Source organism: Protopterus annectens, chromosome 11.part0 (genome assembly GCF_019279795.1).
Source record: "Protopterus annectens isolate FY-2018-M chromosome 11.part0, PAN1.0, whole genome shotgun sequence".
Lineage (NCBI taxonomy): Eukaryota > Metazoa > Chordata > Ceratodontiformes > Protopteridae > Protopterus > Protopterus annectens.
The window spans coordinates 1,301,578,381-1,301,592,063 of NC_056745.1; the positions used below are offsets into that span (position 1 = coordinate 1,301,578,381).

Here is a 13,683-nt window from a genome sequence, read left to right on the forward strand (position 1 = left end):
TATTTTGCTTTTAAAAGTACTCAATTTTATTTATTCTGCTGCATTTATTACTGCTTGGTTGAAGCCTGATTAAATTGTAACTGTTATTCTAAGTCTTTTGGTTTAAGCACTTGGGCTTCATACAGGCTGTTTTACATTAAGAAGGTTTGTGGTCTGCACTGTTGTGGCAGGACAGGTAGCTAACATCCTTCTAAGCTGGGAATTGTTTATTGAAGGCCCAGTGTCTGCAATTCTAAAAGTGTATTAGTTCTGGCTTAAGCACTTGGGCTTCAGTCCAGTTATTCTGCATTAAGGTTTGTGGTCTGCACTCTTGTGGGAGGAGAGGCTGGATTCTGCCCTTCTGAGCTGGGAATTTCTGGTCACAGGCTTGTTGTAACTGCTTATTTGAACTGTTTCTTTCTGAAATTGGTGCGCCTTGTTGCTGTAGCATAGACCAGATTCAGGCCTGCTGAATCTAGCTTTGTTTGTATAACTTGAGCACTGATCCAGGCCATCTTTTTTTGGAGAAGGTTCCCCTGCACCCTAGTACGCAGGGGTTTGCAGTTACAACTTGTCTGATTGAAGACTGCTGGAACAGGGTTCAGTTTTGAGCTTTTTTCTGGTTAATTGGGTAACTTGTTTAAGTCCGTTTGTTCGTTTTCTATTGTTTTATATATATATATATATATATATATATATATATATATATATATATATGAATTGCACTTTATTCATCTGCTTTTACTGTATTTATGTTTCTTCCTATGTTATTACTGAGGGCATTGACAACTCTGATCTGCGATACATAACAATAAGTATCCTTTTCTGTGCTTTTAAACTGTTTTTTTTGAGTGTATCTGCTTTTTCTGGGGAAAAAAAAAAAAATATATATATATATATATATATATATATATATATATACACACACACACACACACACACACACACACACACACACTTGCTTCCCGCCTTTCTAAGCTTCCAGTTTTCAGGTTAGTGCTGAATTCAGTGCTGTTACAAATCTCTGTTGGCCCATACCTTACTTGGATAGAAGGAAGTTTTTCTGTTCAATTGTGAGAGAGGGGAGCTTTGAACAGCCTATCTGTCCCTAGAGGAGTGGTTTCAACCCAGAAATTAGTAGTTTATTGGCCATTTTGGGCTAATTTCTATCTCTTTTTCCCTGCTATAAATACCATATTTGCCAGGCTTTGCGTGCCGGGCAGCACCGGTAAAACTACTCCCGGCTCCACAAAGTCTCCTCTTCAATTTTTCCCTTGGAACTAGACAAACTTTCAACTTAAGCACTCAAGCCATTCATTTCTCAGCCCGGCACTTGCTCAAAACTTATAGCAAGCACTTATAAACCCTAGCACTAGACCATCCTGTACTGTACAGAAGGACAAGGCTCTCTCTTCGAACTTAACAGCCATCCAATAAAACAGTTCACTGTACCTATCCAGGCATGTCCAAAGGGCAGTTTCAGGTGTACTCTCCAGTTCAACTGGTGAATCTGGGCATTTTGAAGCAATGTTACAACTGCCTAATGGACACAGACAACCCCCTCCTCCTACCACCAAACACTAATACATGCGAGAGATGCATTTATACAGCCAAACTAGAGGCTAAACTCTCTCAACCCAAGACTGGATCAGACAGTCAAGAGGAGAAGGGAAATATTTGCATCACACCACCAGTCTTACATAGACCCATTAAACCAGCACCGGCAAAAAACACACAAATACATGAATACATACTCGGAGGCTCTAAATAAAAATCTGCAAAACCAACAGAGGCCTCCAAAGCAAACATCACCAGTGTGCCATGCAATCACAGTCCTTAAGGCAAAATAACATACCCAACATACTAGTAATAGGTGACACTATAGTCAGGCACACTGACGTCCCACTCACTAGGCTGAATAAGGAGAAGGTTACTGTTAGCTGCCTGCCGGATGCCAGGATTCGCCACAACACAAGCACTCAGGTCACTCCAGAACAAGTACAAATACGAGACTGTCATTGTCCATGTTGGTGTGAATGACCCGAGTCGTACCTCCCTGGACTACATGAAGAGACATGGAAGAGCTCTCTGATTACATAGCCCAGGCCGGTATGACCCTGAGTAGTATCCTACCCTCACCAAGAATGATACCACGGTATAAAGAAAAAATTCTCGATTTCATCAATTGGCTAAGTTTCTGGTGTCATTCAAGGGGGATCCAGTGACTGTCCACCTGGAATGACATGCTAGACAAGCTACGCTGCTTCGCTAGAGACGGCTTGCACCTGTCACCCGTAGGCTTTTGAATACTGGCCAAGGCTCTTGCCACCCCAATAGTGCCTTTTTTAGGCAAGGCTCAAAAGACAAACCCACTGCCGCAAACAGCACAAGTAACAAAAACTGAGGGCAATGCTACTCAATGCCAGAAGTCTAAACCTCAAAATGCATGCACTCGAGGCACTCCTCAGTATGGAGAAAATCAATATATGTGCAGTAACAGAAACCTGGTTTAAGGCTCCAGAGAGCACCCCAGCACCATCAGGCTACAGCTGACACCATACATTTCAGCCACAGAACCCAAACCAAAATACAAAAGGCGGGGGCGTATCCATATTCAAAGATACCCACACCTCCAGGTTAGTGGCACAGCACAATGCTTCAGAGATCATCCACGTGCAACTAACAATGGGCAAAACTGCAATTCAAATTGTAGTTTGCTACAGATCACCCACCATGTCCCAGGACCCCCATTCTGCATTTCTGGAAGCACTGGGAAACAAAGGTCCTACCAAACACTCTAATATTGGGTGATTTCAATTACCCAAACATTAACTGGGAGAACTACTCAAGTACTAACTCCCTTGCCCAACTTTTCCTAGAATTTATAAACTCAAATGCCCTGGTTCAATTGGTCAACACTCCCACCAGAGGGGACAACATATTGGACCTGGTCATCACTAACATGGGCGACCGGTGTTCCACACCAGAGGTCAATCCCTCACTGGTTAGATCTGACCATAAACAAATAACTTTGGATATCCATATTCCGCCCCCACCCCCGGACAAGAAAACCACCAAGAAAAACTTTTCAAAAGCAAACTTCCCGTTACTTAAGACAGAGGTGGAAAGTTTCAAAGCCCCCATGCTGAAGGATAACACTGTCCAAGCTGCAAAATCCTTTACTAATGCATTCTATGGGCAGCTACAAGAATGCATGGTTCGCGCCATCCCAAGCAAAACCAAGACTCACTCCTCCAAGAAAAGGAAACCAGTCTGGTGGACTCCTGCCATAAACAAGCTATACAACAGAAGGAGGAAACTAGTACAGAAGAGAGTAAAATCCCAAGAAGGGAAGACATCCCCGATCAGTATCAGCAAGAAACTACAATCCCTCATAAAATCATCCAAGACGAGCTTTGAAAGAAAAATTGCCAAGTACTCCAAAGATAACCACAAGGCAATCTTTAGCTATGTCAAGAATCTAAGAAGCAATGCTCGGATCTGCTTGGAGTTAGTGCAGAATGGCAGAAAATACACTGAACTGACCAATATCGCCAACATCCTGGCAGACAGGTTCAGCACAAACTTCTTCCCCCTCTCACCCCCAAAAGGGCCCATAACCATACCAGAAGAATGCAGAGTCCCTGAAATCACAGACACTTAGGTTAAAACAGCCCTCTCCAAAGCCAAAAACACATCATCAATGGGACCGGACGGTGTCCCAGGCTGCTTCCTACACGAGCTCAAACACAAACTAACCCCTCACCTAAACACACTGTTCAAACTCAGCCTCTCCACAGGCTACTTACCCATAGAGTGGCACACAGCAATGGTTATTCCGCTCCACAACAGACCCCAGGAACCATCGCTCTATAAGCCTGACTAGCCTGGTCTGCAAGGCTATGGAGCACATCATGGAACTCATTAACAGAGACATTGGGAACCAGCAAACACTGGACCCTACCCAGTTTGGCTTTAAGGGCAGATCATGCCTCCTAAACCTGGTGGACTTCTTTGAGACAGTTACTAAGGCTATAGATGAGGGAAAGGTGGTACACACAGACTACCTAGACCTCACTAAGGCCTTCAACACTATTCCCCATTCTGGTATTATAGACAAGCTCACCAGCCTGAACATAAACCCCTATGTCACAAGATGGGTTGCCAATTGGCTCATGGACAGAACCCACATGGTGAGAGCTGCGGGAGCTAGGTCCGACTGAACCGGTTACAAGTGGCATTCCCCAGGGCTCAGTCCTAGGACCCCTCCTGTTCGGCATATACTTCTCAGAGGTACAGGCAAGCACAGGAGGACTATGGCTGACCAAGTTCGCAGACTACTGCAAACTATGGACTATAATTGACTCTCCGTCTGACAGACATCCTCCAAAAGGGTCTCACTGAGATGGATACTTGGTGTCAAAATCATGGCCTCAAGCTAAATGCCAAAAAGTGCATAGTCATCCCCTTTGGAAAAAAACAAGTACCCACAAACTACCACATAGGTGGTAGTCCCCTAAATATGCAAGATGTAATAAGGGATCTGGGGACCCAAGTAGAGAGTAACCTCACCTTTGATAATCACGTTGCCAAAGTGGTTAGAAAATCCTTCTACATGGCCCACCTAATCACAAAAGGGTTTGCATCCAGATCAAAAGAGGTCATTGTGCCAATCTACTCATCAGGCCCATTATAGAGTACAACGCCCCATTTGGGATGTACCTTACAATACCTGCAACAGCTGGAAAGACCACAGAAGTACCTCACCAAGAGAATCACTGTCCTCAAACAGATGCCCTATGCAGCTCGACTGAAGAAACTCCAGTTGTACTCTGTTGCATACCGCCTACTCAGAGGTCATCACTGCCTGACATACAAGGCCATGTCCAACCCAGAATTGATGGACATGCTCCGCCTAAAGAAAACCTTATCCCCTCGATCTAAACCTCACAACAATAAACAGGACGTGCTGGAGGGATAGAGTCCTGTCTCAGAGACTTCCCATGCTTTGGAACAAGATCCCAATCCACATTAGGCAGAGCTCCTCACTAACTCTCTTCAAAAGAAACATTGACGAGTGGATGGGAAACCAAGTTTACCTCGGGGATCACTTCCGTGGCTCTGCTGGACAGAGGCACAGGGAACTAATCTAAGGGGGCGGAGAAAGCCAACACATTTTGGGTAGGCTTATAAATGCCTTCGGGCAGACAGCCTAGTACCAACCTATGAACTTATGAACCTACATCTTCCTGGCTGAGTTATAGAAGTAGAATCTTCTGCCAGTTTTTTTTTTCCCTCTATTTCGGTTTCAGATGCTTCTGTTTGAAGTCTACATGTCCTCCTTGTGTTCATGTATGTTTTGCTAGGGCATCCTATGCCCCCACACACATTTAAAAGGCATGCTAATATGTAATCTGCACTCCTTTAAACCTGTGCTAATACTGCTTGATTACCAGGTGGGTGGACTGGTCCAAAGACCCTGTCCAATTAAATGAACAGATTGCATAAATAAATTTTAACGTCAATAAAAGAACATTTTTAAGTAGATTACAATGTAAATGTGCTGCCATCTGCTACATATAAAAAACGAAGTCAAACTCAAATATGCTTAGTAAAATTAATGCCTAATGAAGGTACCAGGGCATAATGTTGGCCATAACATATTACAAACTAGTTTATTATAGCCAAAAATGAAATGGCCAATTATATTCTAGCTTATGCTCATACATTTACTGTCAGACAGAAATTAGGTGTTCTCTTAGCATAGGTTGGAAACTTAAAAGGTTGTGCTCATTTCAAAGTTCTAGTAGCAGCTACATCCAATAAGCTGCATCATCGAACATAACTGTTTACCTACAATGAGGCTAAAGGGAAGTAGTCTCTTTAGAATGAGTGTAAGTGTTCCTGGGACCTGAGCAATTAAGGACAGTAGCTCTCCAGTAACAAGCAATATTTATTCATTTACTCTTTGTTGACAATTAGCCTCAACAGGTTGGTGGCCCCTTCTCAGGGAATACCCTAAGTGGCAACAAGGGAAATTTGTCTTTTCAATAGGTGCTGTGTGCATTCTACATTCACCTGAACTACCCATCACTTCAACCAGATGGGACCTCTGTTTAACTTCTCATCTGAAGAAAAACACACTCAGGAGTGCAGCATCTCCTAAAACACTGCACTGCAGGCAGTGTCAGAAACCTGGTCACATGGAATTTGAATAGAACCCACAGCCCTTCAGTCTTCCACCATTAGTGTTGTGCATTAATGGCCAAAAAGACAAAACTAAATATTTTTCAATAATTTTCTTTAAGAGGGCGCTGTTATGAGAAGAATACTGGGACTGCATACCCAAGCTCGACTAAGGTTCCTGGTTCTCAAAGTTTTGGCATAAGTAGGCTAAGTATTTTACAGCAAAACTTTAGAACATATTTATTTATTTTATTTATTTTACATTTGTTGACCGGGCTAGTCTAACTGGATATATGTCCATTTTCAGTAGAGGCCCGGGGAGAAAAGCTCCAGCATAAACAGTTAAAACGTTAACAATTTATAAAAAGGACATGTATATTAAAATTACAGTACAGAGGTAGCATTGTTTATATGAATAAATATAATACAAATTATGGATTACAGACAATATATAAATGTTTGCTAGGGGAAAAGTAAAGAACAATTATTAGACCACAAAAACAGAGCAGGTGTAAAGAGAAAAAGAGTTGGTTTGAATGCTTAGGTTAGTGTGTGGGGATGGGATTTGAGCAGGAGGGGCATGGAATTTCAGTCTGGGTTAGAACAAGGACAGAGCCACTGGGTTTTAAGATGTTCTTCGATATGTTTTTTGAATATAGTAGTAGAAGCTAGGGTAGATAGTTCAGAGGAGAGCAGATTCCAGTTTTTTCCTATAGTATTAGAGAAAAGAGAGTCACCTGCTTTGTTGTTAGATTTAACTAGGGATACCAGATGTTTATTGGCAGAACGTAGTGTAGACAGATTTTTGTATGGTGAAATCAGATCTGTGAGGATAGGGGTATTTACTGGCATAGTGCAGGATTTTATGGGTAATAAGTAGTTGTTTACTGAGTATAAGGTTACTATATTTCTTGCCATCCAAGTTGTCTAAGGTTAAGGCAGTGGTTAGTTTTAAAGGGAGAGCATGTGATAAATCTAGCAATGCTATTATAACATGTAGAAAGTTTTGAGAGGTTGTGTTTAGATAAGTTAGTATACATGGCAGAGGCATAAAAGAGGGTAGAGATGAGGTGTGTCTGGGCAATAGTCTTCCTGGCTAAGGGGGTAAGGAATGGTTTAATTCTATAGAGTGAACCAAGTTTTCTGTTAACAGACTTTATGGTGGAGTTAATATGGTCATCATAGTTAAGGCGATTGTCAATTGTAACTCCTAATAGCCGGGTGGTAGTATCTGGGGTTATGTTGGTGGCATTATTAGAGGTAATGGTAAAGAATGGATTTGGTGACTTATGAGTTGGCGTAAAAAGGAGTGGTTTTGGTTTTTGGGATTAAGGAGGAGGCAGTGTTGCATAAACCAGTTTTCAACACTTTGGAATACATTTTGGGTAACTGACTGGAGGGATGCTAGATTCTTAGAAGTACGGATTAAAGTTGAGTCATCTGCATATTGGATGCAGGTGGCTTGGGGTGTGTTCAAGTGAAGGTCATTGATGAACAAGGAAAACAGAAGGGGACCTAAAATAGTGCCTTGTGGGACTCCAATATTTACGGGAAGTAATGATGACAGATTGTCTTCCCAAAGTACTGCTTGTTGTCTATTTTGAAGGTAAGCCCTAAACCATTGTAATGCTTGTGGGTTAAAAGAATAGGAATTTAGTTTGTCTAGAAGTAAGTTATGGTTGACCATGTCAAAGGCTTTTGACAAGTCAATAAATATTGCAGCAGAGAAGGAGCTGTTCCGATTTTTATTTATAGAGTCAGTGAAGGAGAGTTGGGCAGTTGTAGTGCTGTGGAATGGTCTAAAGCCATGCTGGCAGTTTGCTAGTAGGTTGTTTTGTAGTAGGTGGTTAAGTAGTTGTTTGTGAATATATTTTTCCATTATCTTAGATAATGGAGAGAGTAAGGCAATAGGTCGAAAGTTAGAGAGTTCAGTGGAAGACCCACCTTTATGAAGAGGGATGATATGGGCAAATTTCCAGATGGTTGGAATTTTAGCATCGGAAATAGTTCTATTAATGAGGATAGATATGGGGTGACAAAGCCTTTGCAGCAATTTGAAGGTATTCTGATGGGAGATGGACAGCAGATGGTGTACATGGTTTTAGATTTCTAAGTAGTTTGTAGATAAGAGATGTACTTACAGGTTGTAGGTGAAAGGTAGGAGTAGAAGAGTTGGGAGTATTTGGTAGGGGAGTAGAAGAGGGAGGTAAAGAATTGGCTAGGTTTTGTATGGCTTCAGTAAAGTAGTTGTTAAAGGTATCAGGGATTTGATTGGAATTATGGTTGAAACCTGATGGGATAGGAGTAGTAGGGTGTCCTGGCTGAAGAAGTTCGTTTATCCCTGACCAAAATTTTTGTGGGGTATGTTCAGTGGATTGTTGGTGGTGTAGGTAGTAGTCTTGTCTCTAATGGTGTCTTTTTTTGGTGGCATTTCTTAGCTGTTTATAGAGGAGGTGATCAGATGGACATTTGGTAGCTCTCCATTTGGTCCAGATTTTATTTCTGAAGAGCATTTTTTGCTTTGCTTGTTTAGTTAGCCATGGAGCAGTTTTTGTTTTCATTCTGGTAGTGCGATAAGGTGCATGGCAGTCAAGAATTTGAAGAAAATTAGTGTTAAAGTAGGTCACAGCTTCATCAAGTTCAAGATGGGTTAGAGGTGACCAGTTGCATGCTAGCAATTCATTTTGGAAGCTATCAGGATTAAAGTATTTTTTGCAGCAGAAGGTTTTGATATCAGTTGCTGACGCACAAAGTTCTTTTCTAGTAATATATGTAAGCATATGGTCGCTGATGTTATTGGGGAGGGTACCTGGAGTATAGATATTAGGGTGGTTTTTGATGAGGATCCAGTCAAGAGTAGTTTCTTTCATGCTAGGTTTGTGGATTCTAGTGGGAATAGTTATCAATTGGGAGAATCCAAAAAGATTTATGTGGTTAGTAGGCTTCTGGGTATTGTAGGTGAACCAGTCAATGTTGAAGTCGCCCAGTACAATGGTCTCTTGTGGTAGTTGGTTAGATAGATAACCAAGTATGTTTTCAAGAGTATTAGTATTATTACCAGGAGGTAGATACATACAAATTAGGTAGATAGATTTGGAGTTGTTGATTTGGAGTTTGATAGACAGTGCTTCAGTTTTAGCATCCAATGATGGAAGCACATTACAGGGGGAAAGTTGGAGATGAGATTTGTAGAGTATGGCTATACCTCCACCTTTTTTGTTTATTCGGTCACATCTAAGGATATTATATCCTGGGGGGATAATTTCTTGGTTTAAAGTGGATGGTTTAAGACAGGTTTCAGTGAGAGACAGAATATCAAGAGAGTGTAGATGAAGTAGTGCATGTAGGTGGGAAATTTTATTGTTGATACTTCTAATATTTAGATGTGCTATAAGGAGGGAATTGAGTCCTTTAGCTAGGAAAGGAGTGTTGGGTAAAGTTAAACTGTCAATGTTGTTACTCTTGTCATTACTGGGGCCAGGGTTAGGATGAATATCACCATGAAGGAGGAGGTGGTGTTGTGTAAAATATAGGTATTTAAAGATTTTGTTGAAATTATTGAAGTTCTTTTTAATAGTTAAGTTGTGTGGCTTGTTCTGTGATATTTTGCTAGAATATAATTTGAGGTACTGGTTATGTTACTGTGGTTAGCGGTACAGATGAGAGAAAATGAAGACGTTTGTTGGAAATGATGGTTTTGTTTGCATAGAGTAAGATTTTTCAAAGAAGGTGAGTGAATAAGGTATAGTTAGAGAGGCTATAAGTGTAGTTAAGAGTAGTGTGTGGACAAAAATAGTGTTGTGTGTTGGGGCCATGGTAGTGTGTAAAGTGTAAGTTGTGATTATTTTGAAAGTGAGGAGAGCTGGAAGAAATGAAAGTGTCTGTGAGACAAGATAGGGCTGGATTAAAGTTGTCAGTAAGACTAATTAGAAGAGGATGTGAAGGAAGTGGATCCTGACAAAAGTTAGTGTAGTGGATGGATAGGGTAGGTATGGGAGTGGTGGTATGTATGTGAGAGGTAAATTAAGGCTAATTAGGACAGATTGAGTTGGGAGTGACCTAGTGATGATTAGGTTAGTGGTAGGCTGAGAAAGATAGGGGGAGGAGTCTCAGAGGTATAAGTGCAGGGCTACTGGGGGTGGGTGAGATTTGGGGGTAGGGCATGGGAGTGGAGTGAGCCCGAAAGGCGAACGGAGCGGGGCACAGCAAAGAAAGGAAAAATCAGTGAGAAAAAACAATCAGTAAGGTAGAAGGTAAAAACAGAAATTAGTAAGTAGAAGGCAAATGTGTGTGCGAGGAAGGGGGAATTATAAAAACAGACAGAAGGGAGGCCAGAGTGGGTAATGGTTAAGCTAGGAGTAGAGCAGGCGGAGAGGAGGGTTTGATAGAGGGTTTATAAGGACTGTGGAGAGTAGGGTGTAAGGTTAAAAAGGACTAGGGAAGGAAAAAAAAAAAGAAAGGAGACAAGTGCGACAAGCACGTAGGTGTAGAGTATGAGGTGGGGAGGGTGGCAGATAGGAGAATTAGAGGAGGGTAAAGACTGCCATCTAGTGGTCAAAGTCTGAAAGTACCAAGCAAGGATAATATAGTAGTGGATACCAATAAAAGAAAAAGTAATGGAGAAGGAAAGAGGATTAGCGTGGTTGGAGAATAGAGGTGGTACAATGTCTGAGACAGGCGGGGAGAGCAACTGTAGTAGACAGGGAGGGGTATGGCTGCTGGCAGATTTGGCAGTTAAACTACTACACCTAGGATGTGTAGTGGACAAGTATATACATAAAGGTTAGGAATGAAAAATACAATTTACTTGGTGACATACAATCTTAGGCTTTTAGTCCAAGGGCACTTAGATACTCCAGGTGAGGTGAATACCCAGGTGGGTATAGGTAGGTGGATATTGCTGATCTATTGAGTCTGATAGGACACAGCCAGGAGTAGATAAAGTGAGTATGGTAGGTTTGAACAGACTGGAATACAAAGTAAGACGCCAGGGATCACTCAGCAGCCACGCGGAGAGGGGGAAATTAAAAATAAGACTGTCCAGTGGCTCTACTCAGAGGCACTGAGAACTAAGGTTGGGTGCCACGATGCCAGGGTAATCCTATGGGCTAGGCTTATAAAGGCTCCAGGGCCATTAGCCTAGTACACAGTTATGAACCTATGATGGCCTTTAAATTGTATGCCAGTATATTGAGAGAATACTGCAGAGACTTTTTTGATAGTAGAAAGTTCTCCCAACTGTTGTGCAATCTCTGAGTAGAAATATTTAAGTACAGGGAGGTGTCTCCACACAAGATCGATGCAAGACGGTTTGACCCCCCCCCATATATACTCACGCACACACACCCCCACACAAGGTGGGCAGCTGGCATAATGGTTAAGATGTTTACCTTACAGGCACAAGGTTCAATTCTCACATGCAGTATCTTTAAATGTCAAATTGACTATGTGGACCTTTTGGAACTGGAAGGACACAGCCCTAATCTTTTAGAAAAACGTGAACTACTGTGGCAGCTGAAACTTAACACTTAGAAAACCAAGGTTTAATTATTAATGCTCCATAAAAAGCATAATAGATCTCAGAAAACTGCCCCACTGTTTAAAAGACTTGACATGGGAGTGATGAATGCTGACATTAGTTGCTTATATTGTATTTAAAAAGAACCAAACACTGCTTTCTTCTTTTAGAACCAACTTACAATGTTGTAAAGGACATACTTTAGGTGGTTCGTGTATACATTAATCATTTTTGATGGCTCCACTTCAAATGCTACCTTAGATTTTCAACACTTTTGTTACACTTTTTCCTTTTAGGCAGTGAAAGTCTGATAGTGCACACAATGTGCATGGCCTAGTCTTTTTTTTTTTTTTCTTTTTCTGTTTTAAAGGTTGCAATTACTCTTAAGTGCACTCTTGCACACCAAGTGTTTTCTTAGGTGCCACACTAACAGTTCCCATGGCCTTAGTGCTTTATTTTTAACATTTATCACTATTTCCATCTTGGCAATTATGTTTTTCATCCTACTTAGGTTTTCAGTTGTATATCTATACACATGTTCATTCATATTATGATTTGTTTTTGACACACAATCCTGAGGTACTGAAGTATTTATCTCATACGAAAGTGATCTTTGTTAAAAGTTGTATATTTATTAATATTTATTCTGGTAGATCTTTTTGTTAGTTGGTCATTTTTAGTTTCTTAATAAAGTTTTGGATTAGTTGCTTAGCCTATACAAAGTGTTAATAAACTGGTCAGACTAATTTGATTCTAGCTTTTTAGTTTCAGTTTTAGGTAGCACAGTTTCAGATTACAGTGACGTTAAGGGGGAAGGGGGACTTGGCTAAAGGAATGATTATAATGCTTTTACTGCTCTTAACAGAACTACCTTCTGTAACTACTGCCTTGCTCCACACATCCCGATTATATATAAATAAGTAATGTTTTTAATGCTTTTCATTATATTCAACTAGGATCACGTGTTTGTGTGTTTCAATAAAGGATATTTCATTTTTAATTCACTTATGGATTACCTACTATTTTCCATTTGATTATTCTGTAGCATGAATTCTACAGTTATATTTTTATTAAGTGAACTAAGTGCATAACATAACTCAGGAAGTGAACATCACATCCACCACACTCCAAAGTTTCTTGGTTTGTATTATACTAACTTACCTTTAATTTCTCTATAAAGTATCAAAAATGTATCTATACATTAAATTGTCAAATAAGCTGCATCTGTTTCAAAACAATGTTTTCACATTACGTCTAATTTCATATTAATTTGAATGGTGTATATATATATATATATATATATATATATATATATATATATATATATATATATATGTTTCTGTATTTAAGATTGTGCAATTTATTTATATTCTCCCCTGACCTCCATTGAAAATGGGCATCTAACTAGCTGGAGTTTCCCAGTAATCAACTCTCAAAACAAATCATACATTTGATTTTTATATATATTAAACTAAAATATGCTCATCCTATCTTTTCCTCTCTCTGAGAATTTCAATGATCACCGAGTATTGTATTTTGCTCAAATTCCAGTTCTTAAGTTCAATTATCAGATGTGGCTGACACATGAACATTGAAATGTCTATTGTACAGTGCAAACAAGACATCGGAATTTTTAATGTTAACTTAAGACATGCCTTTCTCTTGTTTACTGAAAACAAACAAGGTTCTGAAATGCATGTTTAACCTAAAACGGTTTCTCCTACTGTGAGAATATGAGTATTGAGCTCAAGTAACAAGCTAGGTTATGACCAGGTTATCTCACACTCGCATTTTAATTTACAGAAATATAGAATCCAACTTGGCTTTATTTAACTTTTGTATTGCAACATCTTTGATTTACTACATGAGCTTAACCATTCTGTATTTTCAGCCTAGTTTTGTAAATTAGAAGTGGAGAAAGGAAGAATTAAATCCTCAACAACAGATCTATACAGGATCACAGGGTCCTGCCGACAAGGGAACATTAAGGCATTAACTAT

General features: G+C 40.2%; 1 protein-coding gene across 1 annotated transcript in view; it reads right to left on the minus strand.

Annotated features, from left to right (window-relative positions):
* Positions 1 to 13,683, minus strand: part of SND1 (staphylococcal nuclease and tudor domain containing 1) — a gene marked incomplete in the record, with an annotated part of 3,811,866 nt that overhangs the window by 3,026,636 nt on the left and 771,547 nt on the right.